At 45.1% G+C, this 27,852-nt stretch overlaps 1 long non-coding RNA gene and 1 pseudogene across 3 annotated transcripts in view; both read left to right on the plus strand.

The window, feature by feature from the left end:
• Nucleotides 1-1,936: 1,936 nt before the first annotated feature.
• Nucleotides 1,937-27,852, plus strand: part of LOC110346476 (uncharacterized) — a 137,751-nt gene continuing 111,835 nt past the window's right edge. For all 3 annotated transcript variants that reach the window (XR_015445000.1, XR_015445002.1, XR_015445001.1), the window contains exons 1-2: nucleotides 1,937-3,294; nucleotides 5,299-5,400. This is a non-coding gene — a long non-coding RNA (uncharacterized LOC110346476). The remainder of the gene's footprint in view (nucleotides 3,295-5,298; nucleotides 5,401-27,852) is intronic.
• LOC101700334 (ubiquitin-conjugating enzyme E2 variant 1 pseudogene) overlaps nucleotides 11,434-27,852 on the plus strand; it is a 39,769-nt pseudogene continuing 23,350 nt past the window's right edge.

Consider the following 27,852-nt stretch of genomic DNA (forward strand, 5'->3'; position numbering starts at 1 on the left):
TCCCATATTCATTCTTGGAAGCAAGCATTACCCTGATACTAAAACCAGAGAAGGATCCAACTAAAAAAGAGAACTACAAGCCTGTCTCCCTAATGAACATAGATGAAAAAATCCTCAATAACATAGTGGCAAACAGAATGCAGCAAATCATCAAGGAGATTATAGACCATGACCAAGTAAGATTCATCCCAAAGATGCAGGGATGGTTCAACATATGCAAATCAATAAATGTAATACACCATATTAACAGAGCCAAGGACAAAAACTGTATAATCATTTCAATAGATGCAGAAAAAGCATTTGACAAAGTCCAACATCCATACATGTTAAAAACCCTAAAGAAAATTGAAATAAATCTAATAAAAGCTATCTATGATAAACCAACAGCCAACATCATACTAAATGGACAGAAACTGAAAGCTGTTGCTCTAAAGTCAGGAATAAGACAAGGATGTCCACTGCCACCAATCTTATTCAATGTAGTTCTGAAAACATTGGCCAGAGCAATTAGACAAGAGAAAGAAAAAGAATAAGGATAGGAAAGGAAGAAGTTAAATGATCACTATTTGTGGATGACATGATGGAGAGAAATTAGGGAAACAACACCTTTCACAGTAGCATCCAAAAAGAGGAAATACTGGGCCTGGGATTCCACCACCTGCCTCGCAAGTGCAAGGTCCCAAGTTCGATCCCCAGTACCAAAAAAAAAAAAACAAAAACGGAAATACCTAGGAATCAATCTAACAAGGAAGTAAAAGAACTTTACATGAAAAACTACAGTACTCTGAAAAAGGAGATCAAAGAGGATATCAGAAAATAGAAAGATATCCCTTGATCTTGGATAGAGATATCCCTTGTTCTTGGATAGGAAGAATCAATATAGTGAAAATGGCCATACTTCCAAAATTGTTATTCAGATTTGATGCAATCCCAATCAAAATACCAATAGCGTTATCTCACAGAATTGGAGAAAATCATCCTAAAATTCATTTGGAACCAGAAGAGACCTAGAATAGCAAAAGCAATTCTGGGCAACAAAGGCAAGGCAGGGGCATCACAATCCTCAGTGCACCAAAGAAATGAAAAGTGGTAACACTAGAAGTGAAATTGGATGTGATTGAAAGATTTTAAAATGGCAGTAGCAAAGCAAAGTTAAGACGAGATCAAAACCTGCGTGAAGCCACAATGCAAAATCACAGTGAAAAGTCTGATGCATATAAAAGCATGGTGGTGCACGCCTGTTATCTTAGCACTCTGGGTATCTGAGGCCGGAGGATCACAAGTTCAAACCCAGCCTGGGCAAGTTAGGAAGATCCTGTCTCAAAAAATAAAAGTGCTAGGGTTCAGCATGTTTTCGATTGAATTCCTCTAGACACAGAAAGCTGCTTATAATTGAAATGGAGCATTTGTTTCTCTTTTGGATTACATGCAGTATAGCAGTAATTTTGAATTCACTGTGCAAATAACTGCAAGATTTAAACTGCAAGATTAACCTAAAATTAATAGAGTTAAGATAGGGCAAAAGGGTGAAAGACACCCAGAAGGAAGGACACTCCCAGGAGGTGGGAGATTCCTAATATAGTGATACCATCATTACTGTACACAGACCCAATCAGAAAAGTGCTATTTTGGACCAATCAGAAACTTGCTGTTTTCTATCCTTCATTTGAATCTGGTGCTATTCACATGACCAATCAGAAGATGTTCTTTTCAATCCTTCATTTGCATGTGGGCTCAGCCAATCAAAAGACACCATTTCTGATCCTGCATTTACATGTAACAAGAAGCCAAACAAGGTTTTTGATAGGACAGTTTATACATGACCTGATGCCAAGTCAGTGTTTGATAGGATGATTTTTCCAATGCCTTATTTGCATGCAAAGAGAGATAACCCAGGAGTTTTGGATACAAAAGAGCCTTTTTCCTTGGTCTTCAGGGCCACTGTGAGCCTCTGCCCTGGGCAGCTTTCACTATGCAGAGAAAATTTCTTTTCTGCCTCTCATAAACCTATACTTTAACTGCCTTTTCTGCATGTCTTGTCCAATTCTTTGTTCAAGACATCAACAACCTGGAAAGAAACCTTGTAGGACCAGTTGCAGAGCCAGAAAAAGTGCCCACGGGAATGCAGACACTGTCACTGCTTTGGAGGCTGGATATGCAGCCTAAGGAAATTAGTGCTTAACAAGAGCCGGGCTCTGCTGGCTTTGCAACTCTTGCCTGGAGGCTGTGGCTGCACCAGGGGCCAAAGCAGTCAGAGAGGCGGGCCTGGCAGAGGCTGTGGTCACCTCTAAGATTGCTGAGCCTCAGAAGTCCTCAAGGCACACACAGTCAGTAATAGTCTAGGCTCTAAGAGCCAGAGGAAAGGGGGGGTGTTTGCATTTTCCTCATCTCCACAGCTGCCTCCAGCTGAAGGCCCCTGTAAGTAACCTGAGCTTTTTGACTTTTAGGTTCCTTTCTGTTTCCCAGTTAGAAGGCCTTCAGGTCTGTCTGCTGCAGGGCCCTCTGTACTGGGAAGGAGACTGTGGGGCAGGGACTCGACCTTTGGGCTTCCGGCCTGTCAGATCCTGAGCCCAGAAAACTGCTTTGCAGAGCTATTGTGCTGGCCCTGGAGAGAGGTGGCCTCTAGAGGAATGCTGTGTGGCAACTTCCCACACAATGCTCCTGACTTCACAGTACCCCTTGGCTAGGGAAAGGACCCGAAGCCTGCTTTCATGAGGCTGTGGAGAACCCTAAGAAGCTGGTGGGACTTCTTACACTCTGAGTCCCTTCTCCAGAGAATTTGGGAGGAGCAGTGCTTTTCTAAAACTTGCCTTCCTAGAACTCAACCTCCTCCCTTGCCCCCCACCCCCCAGCAATGTTCCAGAATCTGGGAACAGGGCACAGAGCAAAAGAAAGATGCCTATTTTTGCAGAATTTATATTTTAACGAGAAGCCAGAAAGTAAGCAGAATAAATGTGTGAGATCTGCTGTGGAGAAAAATGAAACAGAGAACAGCATGAGGGATGGTGGGGCTGGTGTGCTTCTCCCAGACAGCGTGGCCTCGCTGACAGGCCACATCTGAGCCTGATGGAGTAGAGAATCAGAGCTGAGGGTGAGCTGGGGCTGAACATCCTGGGTTTCTGCTGGTGACAGCGGAGGGCATAACCCCTAATGGCCCCAGGGCTTGGAGCTCCTGCCTCTACACTGACTTCTGCCCTGAGAAGAGGCTGGTGCCATAGAGGGGAGTCGGAGGGGCCTTGTCCTGCTGTGAAGAAAGTTCCAGAGTCCTGGCCTGTACTCCCTGGTTGCTGGAAGGTGAGAGGAACCATAGACTAAGTCATCCTTTACCATGAGTGGAGACGGTCCAACACTTACCTGGACAGGAGGCCTGCTGGGGGCTCAGGGCTTAGCCTGTAGGAAAGGGCAAGTCTTGCTGCTGGGTGCTGACGTGGAAGGGCTGCACAAGCGTGTGAACATTCAAAAGAAAGAGGGATATGGTGGCGAATTATTATTATTGTATGTGGTACTGAGGATGGAACTGAGGGCCTTAACACTGAGCTACATTCCTAGCCCTTTTTTATTTTTTATTTTGAGACAGGGTCTTACAAATCATTAAGTTGCCAGGACTGGGTTTGAATTTGTAATCCTGCCTCCGCCTCCCAGAGTGCTGGGATTACAGTGCCACTGCACCCAATTTGGAGCAGACCTTTAAGGGAAAAGTGACAACCTAGCTTTTGCTACCACTAACCCAAAACATCTGGACTGGCAGTATTTAGCCACAAGCGCTTCTAGTGCATGGAGCCACTCAAAGGGACACTTGGGACTCCACTCTCCTGACAATGCACTTTAAATCTCATAAATACCTGCTGCTCCCTTCCCAGGGTTTGGGAGCCATGGAATTTTACCTCTTTTCCTGGGTGGACTGAAAGATTGGTGAAGTCCAGGTTGAGGCGGGACCAGCTGTTTCTGACAGCCAAAAACACTTGTTACGTGGCAGATACAGGGGGGTAATCTTGGAAACATTGATGGACAGGTGACATTTTGTAAGATACTGAGAGAACTCAGTGGAATAAATTTGCTTCTGTGCTCTACATGGCCACCTCTGGTGATTCACAGATCAGCTGCAGAAAAACATGAGGTTTTTCAAATGTCCTTCCTCCAGCATGTTCAGTTTCCCATTTAAAAGGGCTAAGAATGTGCATATTAACAATACATCTGCTGCGATGTGTGCTTTACTAAGAGGAAAGTGTCCCAATTTTATTTTTTAAATGTATTTTATAAATGAGGATAGGCAGGCAGGGTGATTCATGAAGGTATATTGTCTTTCTAAAATAGTTTGCAGAGCCAAAAGTTTGGAGGCCTCTATCAGGAAAAACAGGTTTTACTCCCAGGATCTTACTGGGGACCCCAGAAGGCTGCTATAGGCTTGCTCTTTAACTGGTGTTAATGGAGGCAAACTCTGCGCTCTTGCTGTAGTTAAGGCTGCGGGTTGCTTGTGTTGGGGGGACCTCTTGGCTCCTTGGTGTGGGGAAAGACCACCGCCTGCCTTGCCTTGCCTTGCCTTTCTCTCTCTCTCTCCCCCCTCCCTCTCCGTTCCTCCTCCTTTCTTTCTCTCTCTCTTTTCCTTCCTCCCTCCCTCCCTCCCGAGATCAAACTCAGGGCTTAATGCTTGCTTAGGCAAGTGCTCTCCACTGAGCCACACTCTCCAGCCCCTCTCTTCCTCCCTTCCTTCCTCTCCCTCCTGTTTTCTTCTCTCCCTCTCTCTCTCTGTCTCTGTCTGTCAGTTCATCTGTCTGTCTTTCTTTCTGCAATACTGGAAATAGAACCTAGGGCCTTCCCACTGAACTACATTCACACTGAGCTACATCCCTGACCCTTTTCTTATTTTCTGTTTTGAGATAGTCTTGCTAAATCACTAAATTGCCCAGGCTGGGTTTAAACTTTCAATTCTCTGGCCTCAGCTGGACAGTGCTGGGATTAGAGGCATGTGTCACCACACCTGGCTCCTGTCTTTTCTTTTTAAAAAAGAAAGTGCTTATATACACATAGGAAAAAAAATACTAAGGAAAACACACCAAATAAGCATGGTTAACTCTAGGTTATTTTAATTTTTTGCATACTTGAAGGCATTTTTTTAGAATTTCCACAAAGAAAGTATATTCCTTTCATAAGGAGAGGGGTAAAAATGTTGTAAAGACTTCTCTCAGTAGAAAAATAACATTTATATAACACTCTAATGTTTTAAAGTTCCTTCTACATGCACTCCAATTTAATCCTCCCAACGCTGCATTCTGATGTTTGTTTCCTTGTCTGCTTCAGAAGATAACTCTTGGGAAGTTTAGAAATCGTCTCCCAGACATGTAACAAGGAGTTGCTGAGCTGGTGGTGCTGAGTCTTCTTTGCCATGGATTTCACCTTCAGGTAGGGCGGGAGGAAGGTTGGGATGCATGGACAGGGTGCTAGGGCAGCTCAGGGAGAACTGCCAGCCTTGGGAGAGGCAGAGGTTTGGCAGCAGTTGATTAATACGGCTCATTATGTTCCCAGTTTTATGTGGTCACTGTGGAGTGATTTCTGGCACATGGTTAAGAGGTTGGTTCTGACTGGCTCCTGGCTCACCTCTGTCCTTGGAGACAGTTGGGAACTGCTTCCCTAGGTCAGGTAGGATCCCCAGGGCTCCTTTTCCCTCTCTGGCGCCGAGGCAGGGTCTTCTTCCTTGTGAATTGGACCAAGTGAAAGGCCCATGCCCAGGGCTGGCCAGATCCTCATAGTCAGAGAATCTCAAGGTGCTACCAGGAGGGAGACGTGCTCCTTTCTGGATGGCCTTGGACCAGGGCCAGCCTGCAAGCCAGTCTGTGGGATTAGGAGGGGGTTGGGACCAGAGGCAGGAGGTGGATGTTGGAGGGAGGTTCTCTTTCAGAAATGTCATGATGCTCTGGATGTCCCTTCTCCTTCAGTTGGTTAGACACACGAAGACCTCAAAGCAGGAGTTAGTGGAAGGTGACCAGAGCCACCCGAGGATGCTTGGAGGCACTCCAGCTGGCACTCCCCATTTCTCATCTGGGGACCGCCTTGCTGTGGGAGGCTGATGTCCTCCTGCTAATGGATGTGCACTAGCTGGGAGCATTCTAGAATCCAGTTGGTTGGGAAGGAAGATGAGAAGGTACCATTTTTCTGGAGCTACAAACGGTGTGTTGGTCCTATAGCTTGTGAAAGGCCAGTTGTTAAAATTTCAAGAAGATTGTGAATCATCATGTTGGTCCCTTGAACTCGGTCACTATGGGTCATTTACACCATGGACATTGGCAGACACTATAGATCAGGGCTTGCCACTGCAAGCAAGCTGGTTATTAAGCATTTATTTACATACCCTGGGCAAGGTACCATTGACCTCATGCTTTAGGGCTCACTGGGGCCTTCTGAGGAGGAGGATGACAGCGACGTCCAACTCTGGCTTCCTCTCTGTGATATAATGAGAGGGCTCACCTCTCAATTGCTGAATGCATATTTTTTACTCTGGAATGTATTGTGAGATGAGATCTAGGTCACCCTGCCTGTGGCTTTCCCTGCTTTCAGCGGAGGACAGGGTTGGTCGGGGTCTCCTGTGCCTTCCACTCCTCGTCTCTAGACCCAGGTAGCCACTGGCACAGTGCCCACCCCAACTAGCTGCTCCAGAAATAGTTGTTCTCCAGGGGTTGGGGAATTAGTATCACCTGCTACTGGGTGGCATGGTTTTCCTGACTGCTGTCAGCAGAGGGCACCACAGGACTAATGATGTGTCTGTTCCAACTCCACGTCACAATCTCTCTTTAAAAGAAAAAAAAAATCCATTGAATTCCTAATTCAAATTCATTAATTTGAAGGAATTAGGAAGAGGCAAGACTGAACTGGTGGTGAATTTTAGGAACAGCATCAGTTGTGCTCAAGGGCTCATAGTAAGCATCTGTAGCACTCTGCAGTCTACAAAAACCACCTGGTCTGTGTGACTTATTTATTCTTCCGTCACCCTCTGCAGGTGTGAGTGTCACCGGGTTGTAGACACAGGTGTAGACTCAAGTCACAGTATCTGGGCTTCAATCTTGGCTGTGTTGCTGACTTTGGACAGGCCACAAAACCTCCCCCCTGCTTCAGGGATAGTACTAGAACTTGACCTTGGAGCTTGGTATGAAGTGGAAGCAAAGAATGCGCACAAAGCACTTAGCACACTCTTTGGATGCAGTAAACACTCAGTAGATGCTGGCTTTGACTTCGCATTGCTAGCTCATCGGCACCTGAGTGGAGAGTGAATGAAGTGCTCATGGCCGGCCCTATACGTCGTAGTAAGGAAAAAGCCAAGACAGCAGCCCTGCCTCTGACACCACCTGTGTCCCAACTGTCACTGCTGCCAAACCTTCTGGCTGTGCTCATGCTTCCTGCTGGGGTGCTAGAAGCCTCCTTAAAAACTTTCTTTTTTTTTTGGTACCGGCGATCGAACTCAGGTCCTTGCTCTTGCGCAGCAGGTGGGGAAACCACTGAGCTAAATCCCCGGGCCTAGTAACTAATTTTCTTAAATGAGCTTGCTGTTAACTTTAGCCGAATGTTATTTAGACCTCACAATCTAAATCTGAGAGCTCAAATTCAAGTAGTTTACTGTCCTGTGGAGTCTGAGCCTGGTGTTGTGACCTACATGACTTTAGCACCAGCAGACGTCACAGGATAGGAGGGATTTTGGACTGGCTGGAGAGGAAGTAGATACACAGGCCCGGTCAGATTTTCTGATTTTTTAAAAAATTTTTTATTTTTAGTACTAGAGATTGGACCCAGGGCCTTCACACTGAGCTGTACCCCAGCCCTTTTCTGTTGTCTGTTTTGAGATGGGGTCTTGCCAAGTTGCATAGGCTGGGCTCTAACGTGGAATTCTCCTGCCTCAGCCTTCCGGAGTGCTGGGATTGCAGGTGGGAGCCACCATGCCTGGCTGATTTTTGAAGAGAAGAAAGAATTTTAGATTTTTATGTGAAATATTCCAGTTGATAAATCTTGTCAACTAATTTAAAGTTTTATTAAAAAAAATGACCAAGGGCACTGAATAAAACATGTGGTAGGGCAGACCCTCTTTGGCTGCCAGGGATCATTCACTGGACATGTGCTGCAGTGGAGCAGGGTGACTGCAGTAAATGGCCTCTGTTTGCAGGGTGCCCGGAGCAGTGTCACAGCATGTGGAGTGTGTTCATCTTATCAGTTTTTTTGTTCTTGTTTTTGTTTTTTGGTACTGGGGATCGAACTCAGGACCTTGCACTTGCAAGGCAGGCGCCAGAACCATTGAGCTACATCCCCAACCCCTGGAGTGTGTTCATCTTCATCACACTCCACACACTTGGTCATCTTGATCATCTCTGCCCTTGCTGAGTTACTGTAAGTAGCAGTCTGTGCTTTCTGTAAGGAATCAGTTCATTGCCTAAGTAGCACTGGAATCTTCTGATGGAGAATCAGAACAGCTTAGATCTATCTGCTACTCTGTGCAGCGACTCCCTGCAAGCTGTGGCCTTGGCCCACCTTCTGCCTCCAACTCATCCAATACAGTTGGATGTTTACCCTTTTAAGATCAGCAATGAACCTGGGTTTAGTAATGCACACCTGTAATCCCAGCACTCTGGGAGTCTGAGGCAGGGGGATTGCAAATTAAGAGTCCAGCCCAGGCAATTTAGCAAGACCCTATCTCAAACTAAAAAAGGGCTGGAGATAGAGATATAAGCCGCTGTGCTTGGCCCAGAGATTCTTGACTGCTAAAGAATAAGCACAAATGAAAATACTAATTCAGAATTGGGGCTTGGGGAAGATCTTAGAAAGCAGAGACTCCTTCTCTCAGCAAGGTTCTGCAGAGGGAAAATCATCATTGCTGATTTTTCCAGTGTGTGTGTGTGTGGGGGGGCGTTGAACCTGATATAGGAGATGGGGCATGGTGAGCTGGCTGGGGAAATGAGCAGGCCCTGTCAATTACAAGATCTCAGGACCCCGCCAAATAATGCTCAGGACCCCATATGTAGAATTCTTACAAGTGCCCATGGGATGTGGCAGAATGAAAGAAGACTGGACACCAGGGGAAGCTCACGATTGTGCGTTACCACGGTAGCCTGTACTGCATTTCTCAGCCCCAGTACTGCAAAAAAAATTTCCAGAAACATATAGGCTAGTGGTGTAGCTCATGTGCTAAATCAAGGCAGGCGGAAGTGTGTCATTTGCGGTCTTCTGGGAAAAAGAAGCCAAGCTGGAATTAGGTGTGCAGTACAGACTGCAGGGAACCCCTGTGAAGGAAAATGGGTGGGGCAGAGGCAGGGCCATACAGGCCTGACACAGACCAGAGAGAGGAGGAGTGGAAGTTGGGGTGGGAGAGCCTCCCTCTGCAGCAGAGATCCAGGGACTCCGCCAGGCTGCTAGGAGCCTCATGGGGCAGCACCGCTGCTCTGATCCCCTGCTGCACCCAGGGAGGGTAAGCTCTCAGGGTCTAAAAGGTGCTACCACTGGGGCCAAATTTCCTCATCTGTTAAATGAAAACAATGAAATTACATCTCTCCCATGGAATTACTCTGAGAATTGTGACAGAAGTAGGTAAGGTGCCAGGTACCTAGCAAGGGCTAATTAAATATTTTTAACTTGGTATGTATTATGAGAGGAAACATAGGCTATTTATCCAATATTTATTTTGTCTTATTTTTGACGGTTTTCTCTTTCTCTCTTTTTATTTTTTTTGTGAGTCAGGGTCTCACTATGTAGTCCAGGCTGGCCTAAAACTCCCAGCGATCCTCCTGCTTAAGCCTCCCACATACTGGGATTACAAGTGTGTACCACCACACCCAGCAGGTAGAGGACTTGTCTTTTTGAATGATGTTGTTAGGGTAAATCTGATCAGTAGGTTGAGGGAGGATGCATTCATGGAAAATGGTCACTAGCAACATTCTCCCACCACCCTGCGAGGTAGGTCCAATTTTTATGTCTATCTTACAGATAAGTCAACTGGAGCCCAGTAAGGTCTTGGTGATTTAGCAGGGCAGATGAGTCGGGAATGACCAATCATTGCTTCCCCTTGGTTAACAACGGTCAGATGAGGGCCGGGGATTTAGCTCAGTGGTGCCGCCATGTGCCTCACAAGTACAAGGTCCTGAGTTCGATCTCTGGTACCAAAAGAAAGCCAAAAACAGGCCAGGGATTTAGTTCAGTAGTTCCGGCACCTGCTTTGCAAGCACAAGGACCCAAGTTCAATCTCTGGTACCAAAAAAAAAAGAAAACCAAAAACAAATAAAAAACAATGGTTAGATGACCCAATCAGATCTAAGGAGAGGTAGTGAGACTGGCCAGGGTAGCTGTAAAAAGGTTTTACTGTTTGTTTCTTCATTTTTTACCAATGGGCTTGGACCAGAGAGAATGTAAAGTTGATGATGCTAAAGTGGTCTGACTCCTTCAAAGGTGAGCCTCTCTGAGAATGAAACAGAATAAGAAATGGTTGGTTGGCTAATCCAACATCCATTCAAGTCCTTTCTCCTATTACTGCTCTGGAGGAGATTGTTAATTGCCCCATAGTACTCCTCCCATTTTTCATGTTAATAGTAGAATTCCTCATGTTTTAGCTAGGCACCTGGCTACCCAAGTACTACACTTTCCAGCTTCCCTTGCAGCTAGGTGTGATCATGTGACTCATGTTCTGGCTAATAGGTTATGAAAAGAAAAGTGGTGCTTGTGACTTCTGTATAATATCCTTAAAACACAACCTTTTGCCTTTCTCCTCTGCTTTTCCCCTTCTTGATTGAGAAATGACAATGGAGCAACTGGTCAGACTCTGTGATAAAGATGAAGAACCATCCCACAATCCTGGCTATGGCTGATTCTTTGAGTGATGCATGATGCAAAAAGCAAAACAAAACTAAATCCAGGTGTGGTGGCCCACATCTGTAATTCCAGCACTTGGAAGGCTGAGGCAGGAGGTTCTCTATGAGTTTAAGACCAGCCATATATCATCAGTTCAAGGCTGATCTGAACTACATAGCAAGACCCTGTTTCAAAAAACCAAAACAAACAAAAAACCAAAACAAACAAACAAAAAAACAAAACAAAAAACCCACCCCCAAACCAAAAAATCCAACCCCTTCTCCCCAAACAAACAAAACACAAAAAAACAAAATAACTCCCAAAGCAACCAACCAACCAAACAGATAACAGCTCACACTAGTAAAAAACCCTGCCTCTACTTTAGGGGCCAGAAAAACCTAAAAACATGCTTTCCTACCCTCTGCAGTGGCTAAGTTGGTCACGTGGCACTGACATATCTAACCAAATAGAAGCTGAGGTTAGCTGGGGGCTTCAGGAAAGATTGACTTTTTTGTATAAAGGAATAACAAATTGCTAGCCTCTTCTTTTTGCCTTGAGTACCTGGAGCTTGGGCAGCCTTCCTAAAGATGACAGAACAGAAATGAAGAGGCTGAGAGCATGACTGAGTTGCTGGATGGCAATGTCATCTATGCCTATTCTGGGCTACTTGTCATGTGAGGAAGAAAATAAACCTGTGTTTGTACTTCTTGTGTGAGAAAAACAAACCCCACTTTGTTGACCCCTCTACTAGCTAAGGCTGATGCTATGATAGCCCCAAAGCCCAAAATATCAGTGGAATAGTAGTGTAGAGTGACAGGGAGCCCAGGTGTTGATGACGTTGCCTGACTCCTGAATTCAACTGTATTATACCATCGGACTGTTCAGTTATTAGATATGGTGCACTCTCTTTCTGCTTAAGTGATGTAGCTTGAGTTTTCTGTTGCCTGAAATGGAAAGACTCCTGATACAATTCCCATTATGTGGACCGGGGATATAGCTCAGTGGTGATGCACCTGCCTGGCAAGTGCAAGGTCCTGATTGATCCCCGGTACTGGAAAAAACAAAACAAAACAAAACAAAACAATTCCCATTATGTACTGCACATGGTATTTTGGTCAGTGATGACTCACATATATGACAGCAGTCCCATAAGATTCTAACGAAGCTAGAAAAGTCCCTGTCATCTAGTATTTTTACTGTACCCCTTCTATGTTTAAATACACACATCACATTTTGTTACAGTTGCCTACAATCTTCAGTACAGTAACATGCTGGACAGGTTTGTAACCCAGAAGCAGTCAGCTCTGTGACATGGCCCACGTGTGTAGTGGGCTACACTGTGGGGGTTTGTGTGTGACTCCATGATATTTGCATACTGATGGCAGCATCTGACCAGGCATTTCCCAGAACTTATTCCTGTAGTTAAGCAAATGGACACATGACTGTATTAACAAAGAGCCAGGTAGGCTGATTTTATTTTCACCTCCTGTCAGTCCTTCCCTAAAATTTTATGATGCAAAAAATGAGTAAAATTGTGGGCTGGAGGTGTAGCATAGCAGTAGAGTGTGTATGTAGTGTAAGTGAGGGCCTGGGTTCAATGTTCAGTCCTCAGTAACACACACACACACACACACACACACACACACTCATACACACAGAGTTAAAGCAAGGAAAGAAAGAAGAAAAAGAAAAACAATAGTAAAACTTGAGCAGAATTTTTAAAAATGTTACTTTGCTTGAATAGTCCTTGTTCAGAAACCTGGTCTTAGCTTTCTGGTGTAGGATGCTGACACCATCTGAGCATATTGATAACAGTGAGTACCATGACTCAGTTTCCCCTTCTAAGTAATCCAGCACCACATTTCTGGGGCTGTTCATTCTCCTTCCCTCTCTTCCTTAGATGTGGCAAAGCTTGTGCTAATTAATCCATGAGCAGAACTTGTCTGGTTGTTCTACCAGCTTACCCTCCGGTCCATGGGCCATAACCCTCTTGTACTTACTGATCTCCAGGGTTTTCTTCATAGCAGAGAACGGACCATTTTGTGCAGTCCTGCTGCAGACCAGCATTAACAGGCAGTTGCCACAGGGAGATAATACAGGAAGAAAAATGGCTAAAAATATTCAGTGAATCACAGAAAATTACCTCTCTTAAAACCTACAGTGTATTCCTATTGCCATAGCAACCCCTGGCTAGTAGAGGCAAAGCGGATTTATGGCAGACTGTCCCCAGCACTCAATCTGACCACAGTACCTCCAGGCCTGGTACAAAGCCCAATGAGGAGGGAGAGGAGCCCTCAGAGATCCTGGGTTTTCGCTTCTCCATCCCTTCCGGGAGTGTTTCTGTGGGAAGGAAACTGGTTCCTTTTGTTCACATAGGTGGCCTCCCAGTCTCTCTTCTGAGAAGAAGGTGACAGTTTCTAACCTCTGACAAAGTATCCTGTGTTCCATTTACACAAATGCTGGCTGTGGCAGCGAGGCCTCAGGGGGCAGCCAGGGTGGGACATGGAGAGGATGTGGGTGCCAGACCAGCTGAGGGAAGAAGAGAGGAGAGGAGAGGACATCTTGCCCCCTGTCTTCCGCCTGCTTTTCCTATTTCTCCCCCTCGGTCACCTGACCCCTCTCTCTTTCCCAGCTGGCCTGCTGTGCAGTGGGCTGGCCACACCCCAGGCCCAGGACAAGTGAAGAGTCATGCTTTGATACACAAGACAAGGCTGTTGTCTAGGAAGATGATAATAATGTAGCAAGATAAACATTTTGTTGTTGCATTGGAAGTCTAAAATTCTTTGGGAAGTAAGAAGTGTTTTGTTGCAGTGTTGGGAATAGAATCTGAATGCCATTTAAACTTTCATAATTTGGAGAAATATTCTGCTCCAGAGTTCTGGAGCACTCTCCCTCCATGACAGCCCTGCCTGGACACATCACAAAAACTAAGAACACAGGTGGGAAGCGCTCTGTGGGTTGAATAGGAGACATCTGAACTTTGAAAAATGTAATGATAGCAGTACTTTATAATCCACTGGGTAAAAGAAGAAAACATAAACCCATATTGATATACACAAATAAATAAAGAAAAAGAAAAGCCCCTCTTTACAGTAAAATCCCAACTGCTTGGGCTGGGGACTTAGCAGAGTGGCACTGCGCCTGCCTCGAAAGTGCAAGGTCCTGAGTTTGATCCCCGGTACCAAAAAAAAAAAAATCCCAACTACTAAATGTAGGAGAAAGATAGAATTGGAAAACAGTCATTTGGGAAACTTTATAGGAATAATTTATTCAGGTACGATTTATCAATGAATGATAAGAGTACCAGGGAAAAGTTTGACACGCAGCAATGTATATAAGCTGAGAGTGGTGTACATGCTTATAATCCCAGCACTCTGAGAGGCTGAGGCAAGAAGATCCCAGATTTGAGCCCAGCCTAGGCATCTTCATGACTTTGTAACACCCCATCTCAAAATAAAAAATAAAAAGGGCTGAGAATATAATTCACGCAAAGCCCTGAGTTCAGATGCCAGGACCACAAACACACAACAGAAGAAAGAAAACAGGAAGGGAGAGGGAGGGTGGGGGGAGAGAGAGAGGAGGAGGAGATATTTACACAACCTCAAAGTGGCTCCTCATAAAATGCTTACTGACTTCAAAGAGAAAAATAACAATTTCTGGTAGAGAGGCAAGTCAGACCCCATCTGAACCACACGTCAAAGTTGACATCACAAGGGACAAAAAGAAAAAGTCCTGATGGGGGCACCAAACACTAAACACAGTATCGTTTTTGTGATACTCCTGCCCTAAGTGCAGAACCTGAATCTCAGGTGAGGAAACCTCAGACAAGCCCCAAATGAAGAGCACTCTATTAAATACATGGCTTTTATTTTTAAAAATAAACAAGACTGAAGAACTATTCTAATTGAATGAAACTAAAGAGACATGAAAATATATGATCTTGGATTGGCTTCTGGATCTTGGGTCTTTCTCTGCTTTGGGGATCAAGGTGATGCTTGGTTCCAGGAATGAATTTGGGAGTATTGCTTCCCTTTCCATTTCATTGAAGAGTTTAAACAGTAGTGGCAGCAGTTCCTCTCTAAATGTCTTGTAGAATTCAGCAGTGAAGCCATCAGGGCCCAGGCTTTTCTTAGGTGATAAGTTTTTAATTACATTTTCAATTTCATTGGTTGATATTGGGTTGTTCAGAATTTTTAGATCTTCTTCATTCAACTTTGGTAATAGGAATCTGTCCATTTCTTCTGTGTTGTCCATCTTACTGGTGTATAGGTTCTGGAAGTAGGTATTGATGATCCTCTGGATTTCTGCTGGATCTGTTGTAGTTTCACCCTTTTCATTCCTAATTGCATGGATTTGAGCCTTTTCTTTCCTTTTTCTGACAAGGTTGGCTAAGGGTTTGTCAATTTTGTTGATTCTTTCGAAGAACCAACTCTTGGCTTCATTGATTTTTTTGTATCGTTCTCTTAGTCTCCATTGCATTGATTTCTCCTCTGATCTTTATAATTTCCTCCCTTGTATGAGCTTTGGGGTTCTCCTGCTCTTCTTTTTCTAGAAGCTTGAGGTTCAGCATCAGGTTGTTTAATTGGGCTCATTCTGGTTTCCTAATATGTGTATTCACTGCTATGAATTTCCCTGGTAAGACTGCTTTCATTGTGTCCCATAGATTCCAATATGTTGTATTGTCATTGTCATTTAATTGAAGGAACTGTCTGATTTCTTCTTTAATTTCCTGTGACCCATTGGTTATTCAGAAGTGTGTTGTTCAATTTCCACGTGTTTATGAAATTTTTTGAGTTTCTTTTGCTATGGGTCTCCAATTTCATCGCACTATGGTCTGATAATATACAGGGGATAACTTCAATTCCTTTGCACTTACTTAAACATGTCCTATGTGTGAGTATGTGGTCTCTTTTGGAGAATGACCCATGTGCAGCTGAGAAGAATGTGTATTCTGATTTTGTGGAGTGGAAGACTCTGTACACATCTGTTAAGTTCATTTGTTCAAGAGTTTGATTGAGTTCTAGTATTTCATTACTTATTTTTAGTCTAGTTGATGTATCTATTTGTGACAGTGGGGTGTTGAGGTCCCCCACTCCAATTGTATTAGTGCATATGTGACTTTTCATGTCCGTTAGTATTTGCTTTATATAGTTGGGTGCACTAGTGTTTGGTGCATAGATATTTATGATTGTCATCTCTTCCTCTTGGATTCTTCCCTTTACAAGAATGTAGTGTCCTTCTTCATCTCTCTTAATCAGTGTTGGTTTGAAATCTACTTGATCTGCCAAGAGGATAGCTACTCCTGCTTTTTTTCGGGTTCCTGTCGCATGCAGTATTGTTTTCCACCCTTTAACTTTCAGTCTATGAGTTTCCTTTCGAGTTAAGTGTGTTTCTTGTATGCAGCATATTGTCGGATTTTTCTTTTTGACCCATTCTGCCAGTCTATTTCTTTTGATTAGTGAATTGAGACCATGAACATTGATGGTTATAACTGAAACGTATTGACTTGTCATTGCCATGACTTTTTCTTTTTGTTGGGTTCTCCCCCTTTCCATTTAATATCTTGTCATGCCAGATGGGTTCATTCTGCTTTGCTTCCTGGGGTTGTGATCCTCAATGTCTGTTCCTAGGATATTGTGTAAAATTCTTTGGAGTGCTGGTTTGGTATTCACGAAGTTCCTAAGGTGCTCTTTGTCATGAAAGTATCTTATTTCTCCATCCATTTTGAAAGATAGTTTTGCAGGGTACATCAATCTGGGTTGGAGGCTGTTTTCTTTTAGGGCTTGGAATATGTCACTCCAAGCTCTTCTTGCCTTGATGGTTTGTGTTGAGAAGTCTGCTGTGATTCTGATGGGCTTTCCTTTGTATGTGATTTGTTTCTTTTCTCTGACTGCTTGGAGAACTTTGTTATTCTGTTGTGTTTCTGGAATCTTAACAATTATATGCCTATGTGTAGATTTTTTTTGATCAAGGCTATTTGGAGTCCTATATGCCTCACTTATCTGTATGTCAAGCTCTTTTCCCCTGCTTGGGAAGTTTTCTGCCATTATTTCTGTGAAGAGATTTTTTATGTCATCTCCACTCTCTTCTGTTTCTTCATTGAGCCCAATCAGTCTTATGTTATTCTTCTTTGCATCATCTAGCAGCTGCTGGATTGATTTCTCATGTTCCCTAATAATTTTGAAGCAATTTTTCTTTTCCTGGTCACTAATTGCAATCTTATCTTCTAGATCTGAAATTCTGTCCTCACATTGGCTCATTCTGCTGTGTAGACTTTCAATGGAGATTTTCATGTCCTGGAAATCTATTTGCATCTGTTTTATGGATTCCATTTGTTTCCTATGTTGGGATTCCATCATGTTCCTCAGCTCCTCTCTAGATTTATTAATCATGTCTTGCACTAGGGGCACAATTTCTCCTGTTAACTGAGAAATTATTTCTGATTTCATTTTTTCCAGATCCCCTTTTGTTGCCAGTTGAGTGGGTCCAGGTGGTTGAGTTTCAGAGTGTTCCATGTCATTTCCCTTTGGGGTTGCTGTAGGTGATCTGGAAGTCTGGTTTTGAGACTTATTTACGTGTTTTCTCATTTCGACTGGGGCAGGGGGCTGTTGGTGCCTGCACAGATTACCTCCTCTGAGCTAGGAGAGGGGGGCCAGGGGCCAGGAGCAGCGGTAGGGATGGTGACCCAAAAGCCCTTTCCTGTGGACTGGGAGCAGCGAGAGGGATGGTGGCTGGGAAGCCCCTTCCTCTGGGCCAGGAGCAGTGGGATGGTGGCTCAGAAGCCCCTACCTCTGGGCCAAGAGCAGCAGGACTCAGTATCTTGGTCTAGTGGTCTGGTGTCCTCTGCATCTTTGTAGTGTGGAACCAGGTGGCTGCCTGTCTGCAGCGGGGTGATTCGGTGTCTTCCGCGTGGCTCAGGACCTCGGTAGGACTTGGATGAATTTTTTACTTCTCTGTCTATAAAGGACATTATTAGGATAATTGGTGAAATTTGAAAATCACATGTAGTTTAGAGAATAGTATTATATCAATATAAATTTCCCAATTTGGATAAGTTATGAGGTTATAAAAGAAATGTTCATTTTTTAAAAAGAAAATATGTGCTCTAATTCTTAGGGATTAAAGGGGATCTAATCTACATTTTATTCTCAAATAGTTCATTGAAAAGTATATATAGAGGGCTGGGGATTTAGCTCAGCAGTTTTGCTGCCTGCTGGGCAAGTGCAAGGACTGGAGTTTGATCCCCAGTACCAAAAAAAAGTATATATATAGAGAAAATGTTAAGCAAATGAAGTTAAGTGTATTCAGTACTTTTTCTGTAAAAATTACTTTGTGCTGTTACATTAAGTCTGAAATCATTTCAAAAAATTCCCCATCTGCAGACTCCAAGATACCCCAACTCCCCTTTTCCCCTTTGGTATGGGGATTGAACCTAGAACCTTCCCACTGAGCTGTATTCTTGGCCCTTTTTATTTTTAAATTAGAGATAGAGTCTTGCTAAATCACTGAGTGGGCCAGGGTGGACTTGAAATTGAGATCCTCATGCCTTCGCCTCCCAGAGTGCTAGAATATAGGTGTACTCCACCCAGTCTAGCTCCACCCCTCCCCTGTGAAACAGGACCCCCTTATGTAGTTCCAGCTGGCCTTGCACTCACTGTGTAGTCCAGGCTGGCCTCAAACTTGTGGTCGTCCTTCTGCTTCAGCCCCCCAAGTGCTGGGATTATAGATCTGTGCCACTATGTCCAGCTCCAAGCCCTTTGAGTGAATTTCTTGCTGTTTTCTTTCCTTCACTCTGATACTATATCTTAGTATGTAGCCCCTCTCAGCTCGCCTCACAAAGCAGAATCTGTGTGTATGGGGAATGTGAGGAGGGTGTGTGTGTCTAGGATGCAGCTCCCCGCTCAGTGTGTCACAAGAGGCCAAACATGAAGCCAGGATAAACAGTGCCACTTCAGGCCAGTGAATGGAGGCCAAGGCCCCTAGCTGACTCCTCAGGTTTCTCGGGGAGGAGGGGAGGACATGGCCTTGGGGGAGCACTGACCCAGCTCAGCGAGAGTCAGGGACACACACATGCACACACCTACACCCCTCTTTCTTTCCTATTTCATGGAATCTTTCCAAACACCAGTGCCTGGTGAGGAGGCCACTTCTGTCAGGGACAGTTGTCTCACAATAGGGGGCAGTTTCTTCCTCTGAGGCCCCAGAGTGAAGTTCAGCATAATTCGGGTTCCACGGGTGGCAAGGTGGGCTGGTGGAGCAATGGGAAGCCCAGTGCCCCTTGTTCTAGTTTGGCCCAGCCTGTCTAGAACCTTGTGACTTAAGTCCAAGGACCTGCGATACAAATCCTAAAACACCCCAGTGTCTATACAATGATTATGACACCAAGAGACTCCAAGAGAAGTTTTGCCATGCGCTATGTTGAATTTCATGTCCCTGCTTTCTCTAGTAGCTGCTAAATTCACTCATTTCAGTACTGTGAGTGGCAGCTAAGTGGAAAGTGGTTCTGCCATTTATAAATGAGCCTGATTGAATGAAGTAATACTTTGCTTCCTTCCCTGCACTCCAGGGACAATAATGAGAGAAGACTAAAGGATGGGGAAGGCAGGGGCCCTTCTCCCTTGGACACCAGCCTTTCTGTCCAACCTCAGCTGGCCTGTGCTTGGAGGGAGGCTGCGAGGAGCAAAAAGGAGTCATTTTCAGTTCTGAAAAGACATTTGTCTCAATTCACCAAACACTAGCCAGATATGAGTTATATAAATCAAATAGGCATAGAGCTTCAGGCTGTGAAAAAATTAAATATTTAAGAGCTGGTCAGCCTTTATTTGATCAGATTAGACCGAAAATAAAGACATAAAGTCTCAGCCCTTTAAAAAAAGGCCACAGTCTCTACATCCCTGTGGAAAGAGTGCACCCCACAGCTGGGTCCAAGGTTGTGTACAGATTGCAGAGAATCCAAATCCCTGCCCATCATGTGTCCCCTTTGCCCACATCCTGGCTCTCAGATGGTTTTGCTTCCAAGAGATTGTGTGCAAAATCACAGCATTGTTTGTATTTCTTTTTCTTTTTCTTTTCTGGTACCAGGGATTGAACTCGGGTCCTTGTAGCAGGTGGCGAGACCACTGAACTAAATCCCCGGCCTCGCAGCATTGTTTGGCAATCAAGTGAGTTCAGGTGATGAATGGCTGGGTATTAAATTCAGGCCTTACTTGGTGCTAGACAGACCTTAGCTCTCCAGAGTGAGCTGGGCTGAGAAGAAGCCCTGCAGTCAGGGATGGGGATGCTCAGGGCCCTTCCTTCTGCCCTGGTTCACCCAAATCTCCAGGACCCAGTGATGTGAGAGAGATTTAAGGTTTTTTTGGTACCAGGGATCAAACTCAGGACCTTGCAGCACCACTGAGCTAAATCCCTGGCCCTCGATTTTAGTTTTTTTGAGGTCCCCTTATGGAAATGTATCATGAAGTCTTTACAGGGAAAATGCACCATTTCCTGGGCAACCTATGCTTTCTTTTCTTTTTGGTCTGAAGATCAGACCCATATTTGTAATTTTAGCAGAAATGCTTTCACAAAGATTGCCAAGCTCATACACATAGACTTGAGAAAGAAGGACTGTACTTAAGGAGAAGCAGGTGCTTCGCTGGAGCTCAATGACCTCCATGGCAGAGGGAGGAGTTGGCTGAGAGGTCTGAGCCTGGCACCTCTCTCCAGGACTGCAGGTGGTGGCTGGCTGTCAGCGTGACTCTCACTGTTGTATTTGGCACTGTGAGTTCTACCAGAAATTCCATTCCCCACGTTCCCCATGGCAGTGGCCTCTCTTAGTGTGTTGCTCAGAGCTGGGGCAAAGTTATTGATTGTACTCGGGCTTAAGCCTCTCTTGGTTGGCTGAGTCCATCCATAATGACACCAGAATGTCCTGTGTGTCTTGATTACAGAAGAACCCTATGATCCTTTTAACCTCATTGTATTTACTATAGTTCAGTTAGTTCTTTGTTTTGTTTTCTTTGTTGTTGTTTCTGGGGATCGAACCCAGGACCTTGTGCTTTCGAGGGAGGCAGCAGCACCACTGAGCTAAATCCCAGGCTATAGTTAAGTTAGTGATGGCTTCAACTTCTTTCCCTCTCCTCCCACCAAGACCTGGGGTTTATTCTCTCTTTCTTTGAATTCAGATTGACCCTGAATTAGCTTGGCAGACAGAATGTATTAGAAGTAACGGCATGAGTGCCAAGGGTGGACACTGAGACACTAGCAACTTTCAGGTTTGTCCTGCTTGGTGGCAGTTGTCATGTCTGGATACTCTGAGATGTCCCTGAGGCAAGGAAGCCTGAGATAACCACCTGGAGGAGAGCTGAGGTGTCAGACACCCAAGTGATCCCTTCTTAGACCTTCCTGCCAGTCACCAGGTGAATGACCACAGCCAACAGTGTGTGGAACAGAAAAGTTACCCGACAGAGCCTTGTCAAATTGCTGACCCACAGAATCATAAGCAAAAAAAGATGGTTGATTTAAGCCAGGGAGGGTTAGGGTGATTTGTTATCTCATAATGGATGACTGAAACACACAGTGAAAGCTAAGGGACTGCACCACATAGCAACAACAACAGGATCCTGATGACTAAAGCTTTTTATGTCATTCAAATAGTCGAAACTCTGCTAAGGCAGGAGCAAAGCCCGGAAAAACTCCTGGATTCCAGGTGTGAGCTACATGATGTTGACAAAAATGTTTTCTGAAAGCAGGTCTTTTCTCTCATATATTCTGTACATCACCCTATCCCTGCTTGGCTGTTACGCCTCTCTACTCTAACCCCATTTGTCTCTCTTTCTTTCTTTTCACAGTACTGGGGATTGAATCTAGGGCCTTCACACTGAGCTACATCCCTAGCTCTTTTGTATTTTGAGACAAATCTTGGCTAAGTTGCTAAGTTTCCCAGGCTAGGCTTGAATTTGTAATCCTCCAGCCTCAGGCTTCCAGAGTGCTAAAATTATAGGCATGCATCACCATGCCTGGCTTCATTTTACTTTCTGGTTTTTTTTTTTGGTACCAGGATAGAACTTGGGACCTTGCACTTGCGAGGCAGGTGCCGGAACCACTGAGCTAAATCCCCGGCCCTTCGTTTTACTTTTAAAAAACATAATAGTAACACTTGTGGGTGATCTAGTTGTCCAACAGTAGGGGCCCGGGAAAGTAATTTATGGTACATCTACTCAATGAAAAAACAACTTGGATTTATTCAATTAATCCCATAGGATGGTATCAGTGGTCACTGAGAGATATTCCTAATATATATTATGAGATTGTATGATACTACAAAAAACCTTACAGGCAGCACTGATCGATGCATGGAAAAGGATGTGAGCACTTGCGACAAGGCAGTGTAGGATCTGGGGGGTCTGCGTGCTCTTATTGGAGCTTCCTGAATTAGTGTGCACAGAGGGCTGCGGTGATGAAACAGCAAGTGTTATTTTTAGGTGAAAGTAGAGATGAGGTGGAGGAATCTGTCAGGCCTGGGGTGGGGAGGGGTGGAAATAGACTGAAAGAAATGGGACTTAGATCAAAAGACCTTGGTTTCTTGGAGGCCCCACTCAGCCTTTGCTCTTCTGTGCACAGCTGGCGACCCTATAACCCACGTGCAGAGCACTGAAGCCTGGGCTCATGCAGATTCATAAGTGGGAAAGGAGTCAGAGGCAGGATTGGGGGTGCGAAGAGAGGGAGCAGCCTTGCCTCAACTTGACCGTCAGGGGGTGTTGATTAAGGATTCTCTTGCCTAGCAAGGGCAAGACCTGGGTTCAACCTTGGCACCACAAACAAACCACTCTGCTACTTGAATGAGTCAAGCAGTAGGGTTCTGTTCCCTTTATCATTCACAGTTAGCTTTTCCAGCAAAAGCTCCCTTCCTAAAATGTTACAAGGCCTTCATTCCTCTGAAGTGGTCAGAGTGCTCCTGGGGACGGAAAGCGCTGATTCAGCCCGAGGGCTGAGTAAATGCCCGGTTGCTCTCTGGGCTTTTGGTCCAGCTCTTTCTTTTTCCTGCATCCTACCAGAAAATGCAAGAGTAAGATCTGTGTACTGGGGACACATGTCATCCTGCATCTCTTTTTTTGTCTATTGAAAACACTAGCTTGGGGGACTCCCCCCGCGCCCATTCTGTAAATGTTGGGAGTTCCGGGTAACAGGCGTGTGACCCAGGGATGGGAGGCAGCACAGTCCATTCTTCAGGCCGTAAGGTAAGGACCAGGGACAGGCACAGGACCGAGCCAGGCCACGGAGGCTCATTTCTGAGACTTTTGCTGAACTGTTGACCCTGGGGGTGGGAGACTGTTTCTATTTTAAGTTGCTAAGCCAGGAGGTCTCAAGTCCAGAGCTGCTTGTAGCCACCTGTACCACCTCACAGTGTGAGCCTGCCTGGGAGAAAGTCAACACCAGAAAGCAGAGTGGGGGAAACACAGAATCAGAGTTTTTGAGGTCATCTTTGAAAACCTCTATCCATCTATTCCAGAATTTACGCATGAATTTCTCAGTTGCATGAACATCTGTTTCTTTCTCTCTTAGGACACTTTGAGTTGAACTATTTTCACAGAAAACACAGGAGAGGGTGGAGCTCAAGCAAGCTCTATAAGATTGGAGCAAACTTTTCCTTTTGAGACAGGTCTCACTGTGTCACTAAGTTCCCCGGCTGGACTTGAATTTTTGATCCTCCTACCTCAGCTGCCTCCCAGAGTGTTAGGATTACTGGCATGTGGCACCATACATGGCTACTTTACATCATTTATTTGTTTTGCAGCACTGGAAATGGAACCCATGCTAGGCAAGTGCTCTGCCACAGGGCTACATCCCCAGCTCCACTTTGTGGCTTTTGAAGCAAAGTCACATGGTCACATTTTGGCTTCATCACAGCCTTTTGAAGTAGGCAGAGTCTCTATTACTATTTCCATCCTGCAGAAGAGGAAACTGAGGCTGAGAGAACTTAGGTGAAGTGGTCAGAGGCCCAGGGCTAGAAAGCAGCCGAGTCGGGGCACAATTCCATCCTTCCTTCCCTCTTGCAATGCTGGGGATTGAGCCCAGGGCTTCATACATTCTGGGCACTGAGCTACACCACCAGCCCCAAATCCATGCTCTTTTTACTAATAGAGAAGCTCCTTGTGGTGAATCAGATTTGGGTGGGCAAGAAGCAGGTGGGTGGAGTTTTGGAGAACAGACACCACAGGGACAATGACTACAGCCCTCCTTCCATATATGCTGGGAATTGGGTCCAGGACCCCCTGTTGACATCAAAATTCTTGGATGCCTAAGTCTTTCAGATAAAATAGTGCAGTACTTGCATGTAACCTATGCATATCCTCCTGGGTACTTTAAATAGTCTCTAGATTACTTTTAGCTAATACAATGTACATGCTACGCAATTAGTTGTTATACAGCATTTTTAGAGAATAATGACATGAAGCAAGTCTGTACATGTTTAGTACCCACATAGTCTGCTTTCCCCCCTAATATTTTCCCAGGTTGGTTGGTTGGATCTGTGGATGGGAATCAATGAGAACCAAAGGCTGACTATATTCTCGGTCTTTTGCCCCTCTCATGATTACTCATAAAGCACTAAGTATACAATGACAGCAATAACTAGTGTCTACTGTCTGCCATGTTCCTGGCAAGGGCTAAATGAACACTTTGTGAATTATCCCTCTCCTTTTACTTTACCCAGTATTCCTATGAGGAAGGTATCATTACTACAGTCATCATTAAACTAAGACAATCAAGTCAGCAAAATTCAGAAAAGTGAAGCCACTCGCCCTAAGTGACACAGTGACTAATGACACAATGACCTCTTGGCCTTCTTAACCACCAGACTATAGCTATTATAAACAGGATTGTTCTCTTGGTTTCTTTTTTGTTGCTGATGTTGTTGTTTTGGTTTTTTGAGACAAGGTCTTGCTTTGTAGCTGTCCCTGAACTCACTATGTAGCCCAAGCTGGCCTCAAACTCACAGGGATCCTCCTGCCGCAGCCTTCCAAGTGCTGGGATTACAGGTGTGCACCACCATGGCCAGAGTCTTGATTTCTTTTTGTTGTTAGTGTGTAGAACTGCTACAGATGTTTGTATATTGATTCTGTATCCTGCAACTTTGCTGTATTCATTTATCAGTAATAAAGATTTTTTTGGGGGGTAGACTCTTTAGCGTTTTCTCTCTCTATATAAGACCATGTCAAGCTGGGCGTGGTGGTACATGCCTGCGATCCCAGCACTCGGGAGGCTGAGGCAGGAGGATCACTGGGACATAGAGCGACCCTGTCTGAAAAAAAAAGACCACATCATTGGCAAACAGCAACAATTTAATTTTTTCCTTTCCTATTTGCATGTCTTTGTTTCTTTCAGTTGCCTGAATGCTCTGGCTAGGACTTCTAGGGCTCCGTTGAATAGAGGGGCTGAGAGCAAGCATCCTTGTCATGGTCTGGATCTTAGAGAAAAGGCTTTTACTTCTCTGTTGTTGAATAAGATGTTGGCTGTGGATTCATTACATGGTCTTTCTTGTGTTGAGGCACATTCCTTTCATAACTAATTGTGAGAGTGTTTCCCATGAAAGGAATTTGAATTTCGTCAAATTCTTTTTCTTCCATCTATTGAGACGAGCCTTTGGCTTTTGTCCTTAGTTTTGTTAATATGGATTGATCTATGTATGTTGAAGCATCTCTGCATCCCAGGAATAAATTTCACTTGAATGTGATGGGTGATATTTCTAATGTGTTATCAAATTTAACTTGTTAGCATTTCATTAAAGATTTTTGCATCATGAAGAATATTGGTTTCTGGCTCCTGCCTCACAAGCGCAGGGTCCCAAGTTCTATCCCTGGTACCAAAAAATAAAAAAGAATATTGGCCCATAATTTTGTTTTCTTAGGGTACCTTTGTCTGGCATTGGTATCAGAGTGGTGCTGGCCTCGTGAAAAGGGTTGGCAGTATTCCCTCCTCTTGGATTTTATGGAAGAGTTTGTGACCTGCCCTCCTAGCGATGAATGCACTGATACTCATCAGCAGCTCCTGGTTGGCCTTGTGTCCTTTCAAGTGGGCTGGGAAGATGTGGTTCTAGATGTGTCTTTTTCATTGTACTTCTTCCCACCTGATGAAGGGGCCTAGATTCCCTAGAACTTCACACAGGACACCGTGTTCCGTCTATTCCCCCAGGTTCTGCCTGGCCGGCCAGGCCACAGCGAAGTCCAAGATGTTTCCACGTGGCTCCTGCAACACCTGACTTCAGTTGTCTCAGCACCTGCTGGTGCTTGGAAGCCCAGAGTGAACACTGGGAGGAAACAGGGGAAAGGGGGTCCTGGCAAGAATGAGGGTCTGCACCGCCAAGCCCTGGAAAACTGTGCTGTGAGGCTCCCCTATCCCACCCGGCCTCCTCCCTGCACATTCTGGGGGAGCAAATGCAGCTCCTCATCTATTTATTTTATAAAGTGCTGCCCTCTGTTGTAATTATCCGAGGGAGTCACAGAGTACACAATTTTTTTTTTTGGTACAGGGGATCGAACTTGGGTCCTTGCGCTTGTGAGGCAGGCAGTGGAACCACTGAGCTAAATCCCCAGTCCCAGAGTACACAATTTTAAAACAATTAAAAGATGTAAAACAGAGGATTGGCAATGATGGCAGTTTTTAAAAATTGGCACTAGAACGTCACTTTGAGGCTCGCCTGTGGCTCTGAAGATCACCTGTCCTGCCCAGCTCTGTCAGTGGAGAGGCTTTTCCTCTAGGCTCTGTGAGCTGTTTGCTCAGGAGCTGCCGCTCTAGTCACCTTCTCTAAGTGTCCCACAGAGGGGACCAGCTTAGGAGCCATCACTAGTGACCAGCTGATAATACGGATCATCATCATCATCATGAGAGCTTATCTTTCTTTGGCAGTGCTGGGGATTGAACTCAAGGCCTTGTACATAGTAGGCAAGCACTCTACCACCCAGACCTTTTAATTTTGTTTTGAGACAGGGTCAAGTTAAGGTGTCCAGACTAGCCTTGAACTTGGAATCTTCTTGCATCAGCCTCCCAAGTACCTGGGATTGCAGGCAGGCATCCACTGTGCCCATTTGAGAGTTAATCTTGATGACGGCTTCTGCTCTGTAAAGGGAGGTGTAGTAGCTCATTGCTTAGGTCTCTGCAGCTCTGAAAGATGTATAGTTAGAATCAGAGGCCAGGATGGGAGGCCAAGGCAACCACATTAGCCAGATTGAAAGAGAACCTGGGAAGAGGAAACACTACACTGAAGTCACTGCAGGTGGATTGGAGGTCTGTTGCAGCTAGGCTTCACTCCCTGGTTGCAGAGCTGCAGACAGCTTTGCCTGAAGACTGAGTGGTGAACCAAGGATTGGGAGAGCTGAGCTCTCAGCTCCAGCTTCTTCACCCACTGAGTGATCTGCACCACCTCGCAGGACTTCTCTGCACTTTAGTTTTCCTCCCTGGTAAAAGGAAGGGGCTGGCCTGCTCTAGGCACTCCCCCTAGGGAGGCACTGCATTATGGCTTTCTCTTTCGAAGAGCTCCAAGCATCACTGGCAAACATTTGTCAACAGGCTTCTTGCTGCAGGCATTAGGAGGGCTCTCTTATCAAAGAAGCATTTCCCAGTCTCAGCATCACACAGATTCCTGTCAGGGGCCACAACCCTATGAGGAGGAAGAGTGTGGGCTCAGCTTCACGTTATCACCATATTATTACCCATATTATTCACTGTATTCCCTTTCCCATCGCTGACTTGGTGGGTGCCATTTGGTAGCTGTACCTTTGGCTCCTGGGCGGCCACACTCTGGAATTTGCTAGCTCCCCTCCACCTGAAGGGCCCCTGGCCTCGAGTGGACAGCAGTGAGGAGGGCAGGAAGGCGCCTTTGCAGGCTCATGCGGGCCGCTGTCTATCCTCTTGCACAGCATCCCCCGCTGCTGCATTCATTTCTCCTCTGCCAGCACATCCGGCACGTTCTCCTCACTCTGCAGGCTGTCTGTCACAGGAGGCTGTCGCAGCCCAACCAGAATTCACTTTGTCTTTGCCTCTGCCTCATTCGCTGGGTAA

Source organism: Heterocephalus glaber, unplaced genomic scaffold (assembly GCF_053883595.1).
Source record: "Heterocephalus glaber isolate CG9 unplaced genomic scaffold, H.glaber_assembly_v1.0 deba00001608, whole genome shotgun sequence".
Lineage (NCBI taxonomy): Eukaryota > Metazoa > Chordata > Mammalia > Rodentia > Bathyergidae > Heterocephalus > Heterocephalus glaber.